This window comes from Dryobates pubescens, chromosome 28 (genome assembly GCF_014839835.1).
Source record: "Dryobates pubescens isolate bDryPub1 chromosome 28, bDryPub1.pri, whole genome shotgun sequence".
In the NCBI taxonomy this organism is placed as follows: Eukaryota; Metazoa; Chordata; class Aves; order Piciformes; family Picidae; genus Dryobates; species Dryobates pubescens.
In genome coordinates, this window is record NC_071639.1 from 5789189 (window position 1) to 5800244 (window position 11056).

Genomic DNA, 11056 nt, shown 5'->3' on the forward strand with positions numbered 1-11056 from the left:
AACATGCATGGATTCAAACTCCAAATCTCTGTTCCTTCTGACAAGCTTGTTTGGGGACATTTGGGACAGTGTGATCTGTCCTTTACACTCTTATGTGCAAGTTTTGGAGACCCTGGTTTTATCAGCCCAGATGATGCTCTCACATTTTGTCTTAAACAGAATCCTTGGTTTAAATTATTTCTTACCATTTTAGAGGGCACTGCCCTTCCTCATGCAGTATCAAGCAAGGATGGTGTGGCCCTAGTCATCCTCACCACACTGAAGAATAAAAAGAACTCTTCATCCTCCTATTTTTATATTGCCCTCTCAATCTGATGTGCACCTGGCCCTCAGAAAAGAATACTTTCAATAAGGAGATCCTTAGACTTGCTTACTGAGAATGGACAGTCCCAGACAAGGGAAGAAGGCACAGCCAGATCTGATTAGTCAAACCTGGCAAAGAGTCAGTTTTGTCTTTTCTGGTTAAGAAAGCTGAAAAACTATTAAGTTGAAGATTGCAAACTTTGTAAGTTTCATAGTGAAATTGATAAAACATTTTGTGGCATGAACTCTCTGAACAGAAACAGGTGAATTTCTTGCAACTCTTCCAACCATTCTATTTACAATTTCTAATAATACAGTTGCAGTCTCTCATATGATCTAGATGCTTCATTCCCTCTCACAATTAAATCTCACCATTTCACTCAGTTGTGGATTCTGACTCTCACTTTATCGGTGTGATTGCTTCTTTTACAGATCCTGGAAAAGAGAGAGAGTTGAAATCTCCACCTCCTACAAAAGATAAAGGTAACATGGCTGGACAAAATGGTATAAACTCCTAAGATCAATGTGCATGAAGAGAATAAAACCAAAACCAACAGCCACTGCTTTGGCCATTTTGCTTTTACAGTGTAGCTTGCTTAGGAATTTATAAGCATAATACAATCTCAGAAATTTTGTGATAAACTTTAACACCCATTACCTAGATCAGAAGTGCAAACTGAGCCTTAGTGTTATGAAGCATCCCTATGAAACCATAGAAGTCCAAACTCAGGAACACTGGCTAAAATTTGTTGTTACCACCCGCAAGTGAAATAGGGTTTGAGTGGCTTCACTTTGTGGGCATGCTAAAACTGAAGAAAAGCAGTTTTGCGCTACACATTTAATTGGTATAATGGCTCAGTTAGAAACCAGCAGTTATTCACCCACTCATTATCCCAGAGGTATTAGGTGCTAACCTTTTATCACTCTGCCTTAAAGATTAATGATTTTTTTTTTTCATTTACAGAACATGCTAAAGAAAAGGAAGGAAAGAATCCTACATCTTTAAAAGAGAAAGGTAAGAATGCACAACAGAATATGAAACTTGCTGAAAGCCCCACAAAGAATTACTTTTAAAACAATCACTATAAATCTTTCTTACTGTAAATCTTAACCAACATGGAATAGGTTGAAATATTTTACAAGATGTATAGTATGAAAAAAAGGGAGGGGAGGGGGGAAGGGGGAATAGAACTGAATAGAATAGAATAGAATAGAATTAACCAGGTTGGAAAAGACCTTTGAGATCATCAAGTCCAACCTATCACCCAACACCATCTAATCAACTAAACCATGGCACCAAGTGCCCCATCCAGTCTCTTCCTAAACACCTCCTGTGACGGTGACTCCACCACCTCCCTGGGCAGCACATTCCAATGGGCAAAATAGGACATAACAGAATGTGGTAAGCCAATTAATGTTCAGAAGTCTCAACATTAATTACATAGATATCATAACACCACTCTGAGTAATAGTTAAGAACTTTCCTATGAACTTGCACTTCTGAGCAGTGCAAAATGTTTAATTGGAGAAAGTGAGCAAAGTCTGAACTGAATGCTTGCATAAATCTGTGAACACAACAAGACTAAAGTAAAGTTTAGGAGCATATGTGTGGGTAATGTGATTTCTGGACTACAGAAGCTGTTAGTTAAAACCAGTCAGCCACCTGTAACATGAGTGTTAGTCTGAATCTTCCTTTGTTTCCTTGTTAATTCTCTAACAGTTCCCATGCCTTGTTGAATTTGGTCAGAGTAGATGGTGAACTCAGCTGAATTTCCTTTCATCCCTTATTTTGCTGAATGCTTTTTTGCTCCCCACCTTTCTAAAAGTAGCTGTGTTTGAAAGGAGAACTGATTTATGGATAAGACTTACCTGGCATGTTATGTAGGCTCTTTAGGATAAAAAGGTCTCCCAAACAGGCAGATATATTAACATTCATTCTAAATTAGACCCATTTTATGCTATTTCAAACAAAGAACTGCATGAAGCATTTAGTTTAACCACTGTACACAAGGAGGAATAATCTTATCACTAGACTTACTTTCAAAATCCTGGAAGCTGTGTTCACTCATCACTCTTGTTCAATTGGACAAACACTAACTGATCACTCCCTCATACACAAATCAAAGTTAAATTATAACAATCTGCAAATTCTGTGGTTTACTCTAGAGGTGCTCCCTGGAAGGGAAGGAGGACTGGTGATCCCAGTATCTGTGGCTCAGAGGGTGGGGAAGTACACTCTGGAAAGTGTCCTCCACTGGTAGCTGCATTCAGAAGTTCTAAAGGTCAAGTGATGAACCTGCTTTAGGAGCTACAAATGAACCTGCTTTAGGAGCTACAAATCACAGGAAAACACAGGGAGAGCTGCTTCATGTATGACAAAGCAACCTCATGGGCATACGACACCAAACCCACAAGGCCAATGTACCTGTGGCTGTAACAGTGGTTGCTGATCTTTGAGACCATAAATGTTCACACAGAGTAAAATGGTCAGGTCAGACAGCTGTTGTCTCAAGACTTCCTACATAGTCTATATAGAGACTCAAAAGGTTTCAGTCTTCACACTGCAAGTTTTCTCTCAGTCTCCTGAAGGTGTCTACCTGCCACTGTGAGGATCAGGCTCCTCATTTAAGTACCTATTCCTGAACAGTGTGATTTCTCCAACAGCTCCAGCCATCCTGGAAGTGAATCTTTTCTGTCAGAACTCACAAAGCCAGATGGATAAGGTGGGATCCCTTCCTGGTACCATGGCAGCCAGGAGGATGATCAGAGTTGAACCTATTTTGGAAAGGAACTTCTTTTAGCTTGATCTGTTCTACTGAAGATTTGGTTCACTTTAATTTGGAATGAATGGCATCTTTTTCCTAGATGCTTAGGTGCTATATCCTGTCAGATGGAGTGAAATTGGATCCACTCAACATCCTGCAAGCTGTGATACTCAAACCACATACATTCATAAGCTTAGGAAATTATTTCCTCAGTTTGGAAAAAAAAACCCCAGCTCCTCCTAAAATTCCCTAATATCTATTTCAGAGCATATTGCTTAAAATGAATAATTAAATTATATATCAGTTGTTTATACACCATAATGTCTGTGCTTTCCTGTGCTTGCTGACTCAGAATACATGCTTTCTGAAGGACTGAGGTAAAAAAATCAGGCTTCAGCCCACCAGAGAAAAGAGATTAATGCTGTCTGACTTCATGAGGTTATGGATAAGGCCCTAACCATTTCTAATCCTGTGCCATTGCTCACATTTTCCCCTTCTCCTTTCCAGTTGCTTCCCTCTGTGAGGTCTCTATAGACAACTTATCCTCTTGCATTTACTACTAACACTATTGCACCTTAAAAAATACAAGGTGGTCACTGGAGAGGATGCAGGCAGGTGAAAGTCGAATCAATTTATGTTCACAAGGTTTAGTCTTAATTTTTAAGTATTTGTTCATTTCTCTTTGAAGTGTAAAAGGGTCGACCTATCTTCTAAGCCTCAAAAACTTAATTACCTCCCTACAGATTCTCTGAAAGGGAAAAACCCCAAGAATCCAGAAGGGTCAAAAGAAAAAGGTAAGTGAAGCTAAGAAATTCATAACTGAATATCAGAACAGCTATTCAGTGCTAGAAATAGGCCTCAAGGTGAAATATATGAGGATGGAGAACCAAAGCCAGCTTGGTTCACATTTAGATTATTTTAGCCACTGTATTGTTTTCAACAACATTTGTGCTGTACAGATTCCCAGTAGGGTCCCTACCTGGGCTTCTTTTAAATGCAGGGATTTGATTTTGCATCCTGGGGAAGTGCTAAAATGTATTTTTGTACCTTCTTCTGTTAGTCTGTCAAAAACAAGTTGTCTAAATCCCATAGTGGGGACACTCCTTCAGGGAACTAAACTAAATCCATGTAGCTATGGATGAAGAATGTGGTTGGCTGAGAATGAAACTGGCTGAGGCTACCAACAGATCTAGATGTTTGTGAGTGATGATTTAAGTCTCAATCCTTTCATCTGAAGGAGGCTGGCCTGCTAGCTGTGCATACACAAAGGTCTTGGACTGTTTGGTAGTGCCTGTTTGTTACAATGGGTCAGGTATTGAACACCAATACAATGAATTATAGGATTCATGGGCACTGGAGAGTACAGAAACAGCTCCAAAATTTTAGGGAAACAGCAAAGGCTAGCACACCTCTGCATGATTCCTGAGCTATAATGGCACACCTGAGGTCCAAATTGTGTCAAAGTCCCTCTTTTTCAGAAAAAGAAATAAAAGCTGGAGAGATTCAGTGCAGCCCAAATTATGGCTGGCATTATGCAGAAAGTACAGCACTTCTGGAAGGAGTATAAAGCTATTCCTTCCAATTGAGGCAGGTCACTGCTTGGGGGTCAGGATTCTCCTGTTTTTCACTGTTTGCATCCATGTGTCTCACTTGGGCACCACAACAAGATGATAGTTTGCCTTTTTCCTTTAGTTGTACTTAGCCAGCTTCTGGGTTTTCTTTTGTCCTTGACTTCTGCTTTGTCAGCTACAAGAGAACTAGCACATGAATGTGGTTTTATTTCTCATCTCCTTTAATACTTTGTTATATTCTGCAGAAAAATTAGAGATGCAATTATCTTCTTGGACTACTCATTGTGACATAAAGTATATGAATATATATTCAAAGGATGAGCAGCAGTCTTATTTTACATGCAGCTTGCCTGTGCTTTTAAAAGGCTATATATATGCAGGAAGTGAAATCCTGCTCACAGGCAATACCCATATGGCCTCTTTGATATTAAAAGAATAACGGAGGCCTGAATGAGTAACTGGTCCTTTTGTCACTCCAAAATAAAAAGACTCCCACTTACCTTTATCAGCAGCCTCTGGCTTTCAAGACCAGTATTCCAGATATTTTAATTGTATCAGTTTGGATTAACTTTATGCTTGGGTTCAGCAAAGGAAGAATCCATTGATGCCAACCGCTCTATGGAATCACTTTTCTCGTTGCAAGTCATTATTCTTCATTGCCTGCTTGAGAGACAGCTGAACAGCTTCCTCAAAATGCAAAGGAACTAATGACATGATGAAGACTTATTATTTTACATATCCAAGTCTGAAAGGATGAATGAATGACCTCATTGTTTCATCCTAGTCTTCATTTCCATGCTGTTAAATCCATTTAATTATCAAATCCTTTGTTTTTTTTGCTCTCTACATATCAAATTGTTTGACTTGCTTGCTTTTCAGATGTCATCTTATTTCTCTAACCTGACTAGTGACAAATGTTAAATGCTTCTTTCTAGAGACTGGTAAAAGAAAAGATGTGAAGCCTCCAGCAGCCTTAAAGGAAAAGGGTAATGTCTTATCATTATGTGCTTGGGAAATAAGCAGTCAGCCTCATGAAAAGGTCTGCAGGAATCTCAGTGCAGTTTGGATGTGCTTTCAATTACAGACTTTTGGTGAAAAGGAACTAAACCTAGCTTCTTCTAACTTAATAGACTTGATGTATTGAATGGAGCAGTGTCTGACATGATTCAGATATAATAAAATCATAACTCTTATTGTGCTGTTCTTAGACTTCTGTCTGACCTGCACAGCTGATATGGCTGTGGGAATTCTGGTCTGTTCTGAGTGAATTAGTAACAGAGCTGTTACTGACAGGAGGAGAGGCTGAAATGACAGACTACACAGGAATGAGAGCATGCCTGCAATTGCAGAAACTTTGCCAGCTAATTTAATGGGAATTACTTTTGGTTCACATTTAAATCTTAGAGTTGAGCTTTTCATTGAAATAAACAGGAAATTGAAGTCTTAACACTTCTTTTGCACTTTTGGTTAATCTGGTGTTCTGCATGATTGTTACAGTGCTGCTTGGCACAGTGTATACTTACATCACTATCTCCTTCCAATCTGTGTTTGATATAATTTCCAGACTCTTCAAAAGGAAAAGAAGTGAAGGCTTCCACTGTGACTAAGGAAAAAGGTAACAATCTCAAGTTGAGCTGAGCCTTAGCATAAGATTCACTGGGGAAACTAAATCCCTTGTGCAAGTATTTCCAAATGAAATCCTAGTTTCTTCACTTAACCACCCAGACATATCCTTGAATGCCATCCTTTGCTGCTAGAAATTCTTTTAACCTGGCTGATAATTGAGAGATACCTATGAGGCTACTCACCCAAGTTGTAGCAGCAGTAATTTATAGACCCCCAAATCATAAGAACTTATTTTCTTCTTTCTTAATTTTGTTTCTCTCTCTTTTTTCCCCCTTTTTTTAATATTTAGACTTATCATTTCAAGTTACCTTTTGCTTTTATTCTATAAAAGACATTATTTAATTGTGCTTTGCTCTGTTTACTTACAATGAATTATCAGCATTAGCCAGCAAATAAAAAATCAGCTACAATTCCTAGCATCTCTTAAATGTTAGGTATTTTTAGGCAGTGATAAAACTGTAATTATGATTAACCAACCACTTTCTTTCCTTCTTTCTTTTTATTTGTATCAGCTACATTCAAACAAAGCTTAGTTTTACTTGTGCACTATTTTGATATTCATTAAACACCACTTGCTTGTTATGAAGCAGTCAGGTTACACGCTTAAATACTTTAACACGGATAAGGATATGTAATAACTTCCTAGCTAACAGTCCTCTGAGTCAGTCAGGACAGCTGAGCGGAGTTGGCTCCAGGTGTATCCCAGACCATGAGCATCACACTCAGTATAAAGGGGAAGTTGCTGAGAAGGGAGATGTCTTCTGCTAGAGCTTCTTCCTTGGGTTCTTTTTCACCCTACTTCTCTTCCTTCTCTTGCTCTTCAGGAGTGATCCTGGATATTGTGACTACTGCACGTTGTATCTCTTGTACTGGCATTGGTATTAATTTAGCTATTTAGTTAAATCCATTTCAGCCCATGGGTCTTCTTTCCTTTTCCTGATTTCCTTCTTTGTTAGAGCAGGGTAATCAGGTGACAGAACTGTTAGAGTTTAGCTCCAGATATGGGCTAGACATAGACATGGCCCTTAAGTGATTGACTCTTGAACTTCCGATTGATTTAGCTAAATTTTGTCTTCAGCTCTGCAGCATTGCTCTTGATTTTGACTGGCTCTATAAGAACTTAAAATATTTGGATTAGATGCTGTGAGACACCTTTTTAGGTCTTATGCACCCCAGTTCTAAGTCTGCAAAGTGACAGTTCTGCAGATCCTTCAAGCATCCTGAAGCAAAACTGCAACAACAGAAAAACTCAGCTTGAGTGGGAAGATCTCGGGTTGTATACATGTGTACAGTGACAACACCTTAGTGCCTATAATAAGATTCAGTCATTTTCCAGCCACCAAAGTTTGTGACACAGCCAATCTTATACAAGCTCACTTTGAAGGCAGCTCAGCTCAGCAGCTGCAGGTTCTAAAGAGTTGTTTCTGTCTGTTCTGTTCCATGTGACAGACCGTCATAAGCCGTTTCTTAGCTGCTGGGATTCGTATGGATGCAGCACTTCCAAAAGTGAACACAACAAACTCAGTGACACTGAATATGTATGACAAGACATTGACATTTTGTCAGAAGAGTGTGACCTCAATGAGTAAAGTGGCTTTAAGCATCCATGTGGGATGCTGTGCTTCACTAAACTTCCATCTTACCAATGATAAGTGACATCTTGCATAGATCAGGCAGATAGTGTGAAAAAAAGCCTCTGTTGGGAAAAGCGCTCCAGAAATGTTGTGGTCATTGCCCTGTGCAAAGAAGTGCAAGCAAAAGGTCACCTTCATGAGCACTGCTAAAGATTTTTTTAGCCAACTGAAAGGGAGCTTCTTCAGTGGACATCTCAATTTAAACTAGCCAACCAAAAGATGTCTTGAGAAATAGCAGTGGTTTGATTAGCACATGCCACTTCAGAGAGGTTTGTCAAATCCAGTGCAAATTTCATTAAGAGAAGTGACCACAGTGGAACCTCTTTGGTAAGATAAATCCACTTTTGAAATGTGAAAGTCACATTCACACAAGCTGGAGAGAGAACTGCAACAGGAAATCCTGAATGAAGAAGAGCCTAAATGTAAGGTAGATATATTAGCCATATAAAAATTACAGTATCAACCTGTTCAAATGGTCCATCCACTACAGCACATCATTACTGAGAGTTGCCAAAAAAGGAGTACTTCCAGAAATCATCAGAGCTTTAAAAGTCAGACGCTGCAAAAGTGACAGATACTTAAACAGCAAGACTAAGTCATAGTGGAAGGCATAAAATCCCTATTGTGAGCCAGTACTTCTCTGTAAAAGTGAAATAAATTTTAAAATCTTCACTAGACACTGAGAAAGAAAAGAAAAGGAACAGAAATAGCACACAAAATATAAATGAAAACTGGCTTTATGAAAGGAAGGAAGGAGAGGAACATTTTAATTCTAAACAAAGAGTTTATATAAATGAAAGATGAAGCATGCCTTGTGGCAAACTGTGAAGTGTCACCTTCTGATGGTTTGATACTTTATTGTATTTCAAGGAAAGCATCCAAGATAAATAAGTAGCACCTGCATATGTATGTGTAGAAATATACATGCAGGAGTCAAACCAGGTTTGTGAATGGAAGTATGTCTACTGATAATCACTCAAGGTATTTATTGAAGGTAGGGACTGCTGCATGCTGGGACTCCTGGGACTCCATAGAATGCCCTGGGTGAGAAGGGACTTCCAGAGGTCATCTAGTCCAAATGCTCTACACTAAGCAGGACATCCCCAGTTAGATCAGGTTGCTCAGAGCCTCATCAAGCCTGACTTTGAATGTCTCCAGACAGTGCCTAGGCCACCTCCCTGGGTAACGTATAGAATCATAGAATCATAAAATCAATAAGGTTGGAAAAGACCTCAAAGATCATCAAGTCCAAACTGTCACCCAGCACCTCATGACTAGACCATGGCACCAAGTGCCACGTCCCATCCCCTCTTGAACACCTCCCGGGACGGTGACTCCACCACCTGCCTGGAGTTCCACCACTGTGAGAGTAATTAATTTCCTCCTAATGCCCAATCTACATCTACCCTGTTCTAGACATAAAACCACTCTGAAAAGTCCTCTGTATACCTATCTATGTAGAATAGAATAGAATAGAATAGAATAGAATAGAATAGAATAGAATAGAATAGAATAGACCAGGTTGGAAGAGACCTTTGAGATCATCGAGTCCAACCTATCACCCAACACCACCTAATCAACTAAACCATGGCACCAAGCGCCCCATCCAGTCTCTCCCTAAGCACCTCCAGTGATTGTGACTCCACCACCTGCCTGGGCAGCCCATTCCAATGGTTTATATACTTGCTTATGCAATAAACCAAAACTATTGTTGCATAATATTGTTTCACATTTGGGATCAGAAAGCAGGATTCTGTCTGAGACAATGTTCTCAGCAGCTGACAGATGGGGCTCCCTCTGGTTAATTGCCATTTTGTGGCCCAATTGCTCTTTTCTGCACAAATCCATAACTGCAGGAGACTCCCTTGCCACAAACACTTTGGGCACTCTCTCTGAAAAGTGAGATTGACAGAGAAAGATCTGCACTTTCCAATGCAGCAGAGATCTGATCCCTGGCCTCTTGAGGTATTTTGCAACTTGTGCCTGTCTTTGGCAGTGTGCTTGAATTAATCCTCTTATGTCTCAGATATCAGGTTTCAAGGACTTAGGGAGAAGTCAGGCTGCTCCTTAGCTGTCAGGGAGAGGCTAGAACAGACTCTACACACAGCCAAAAGAGACTTGCTCAGGGATGTAATCAATTGCTTACCACCTCTACCCAGTGACTTTACAGGGTGCCCGATAATCCATGCAGTGTGAATCCTGATCATCTGAAGCAGAGGCTGCACACTTGTGTTGCTTTCATTCCAGAGAATGTGCTTGTGTAGTCTCAGTCAGACATCATTGGTAATGAAGGCTCACTGTAAGTTTTTAGGGAGTTACTTAGTGAATTAAAGTTTTCTTAGTAGGTCTGACAGCTGTGTCTTACTAATTAGGATGAAAGATAAAGTCAGGTTATGAAAGAGAGCTCAGCCACGTCATCTTCCTTGCCCATTAATAACAAAACACATGAAGATGATTGAATAAGAGGTTTTTCTCAAAACCTGGGCCAGAGGTGATAAAGGTCAGGAAAGGTATTTCCAGCCACTGAATGAGGTGCTTCAACTAATCTAGAGGCTAAATTCTCCTCTCTGGTGCTCACTGTAGCGGATCTTTTAGCTATAGTTTCTTATCGTGATTAACATTTCTGTTGACATGAATAAGAGAAATTCTGAACTCAAAAAATTAGGAGAGAAAGCATCTTTTAGGAGGTTTTGAGAAAGAAATACCATGTCATATGGTTCTTAAATATTTTAAAGCAGTACCTACTTGTTCAGCTATGAACAGATGGACAATATATGGTGAGATGGGCAAAGACAGTATCAACTTAGTGAATGCCAGCTGCTTTGCTGCATGAGGTGGTTTTCACTTCAGCATAACTGTTCATATGCATTCTGTTACCACAGAGTACCTGACAAAAGGATGAGTCTGCATTTGTGCTTGTTTTACCTCCATTTACATCTCTATAACCAGAAACATGTGAGAATTTAGTCAAAATTTCCACCAGCTTTAGCCAAATCAGTTGCTGTCTATCTGAGTGCCAGGATAAATACAATACTTTAAAGAAAACTGGTGAAATCATAATCAAACAACAACCTCATTTCTGGAAAATCACCCTGCAGAGACTTAACCTGCAAGGTTGCTGCAAAAGGAAATTGTGTCTATAGTAATAAGTGTTTTG

At 39.5% G+C, this 11056-nt stretch overlaps 1 long non-coding RNA gene across 1 annotated transcript; it reads left to right on the forward strand.

The window, feature by feature from the left end:
- The first annotated feature begins 1265 nt into the window (after positions 1 to 1265).
- LOC128898613 (uncharacterized) lies at positions 1266 to 6258 on the forward strand. Its single transcript, XR_008462920.1, has 4 exons — positions 1266 to 1318; positions 3812 to 3862; positions 5575 to 5625; positions 6204 to 6258. It is a non-coding gene; the product is annotated as an uncharacterized LOC128898613 (long non-coding RNA).
- Positions 6259 to 11056: the final 4798 nt, after the last annotated feature.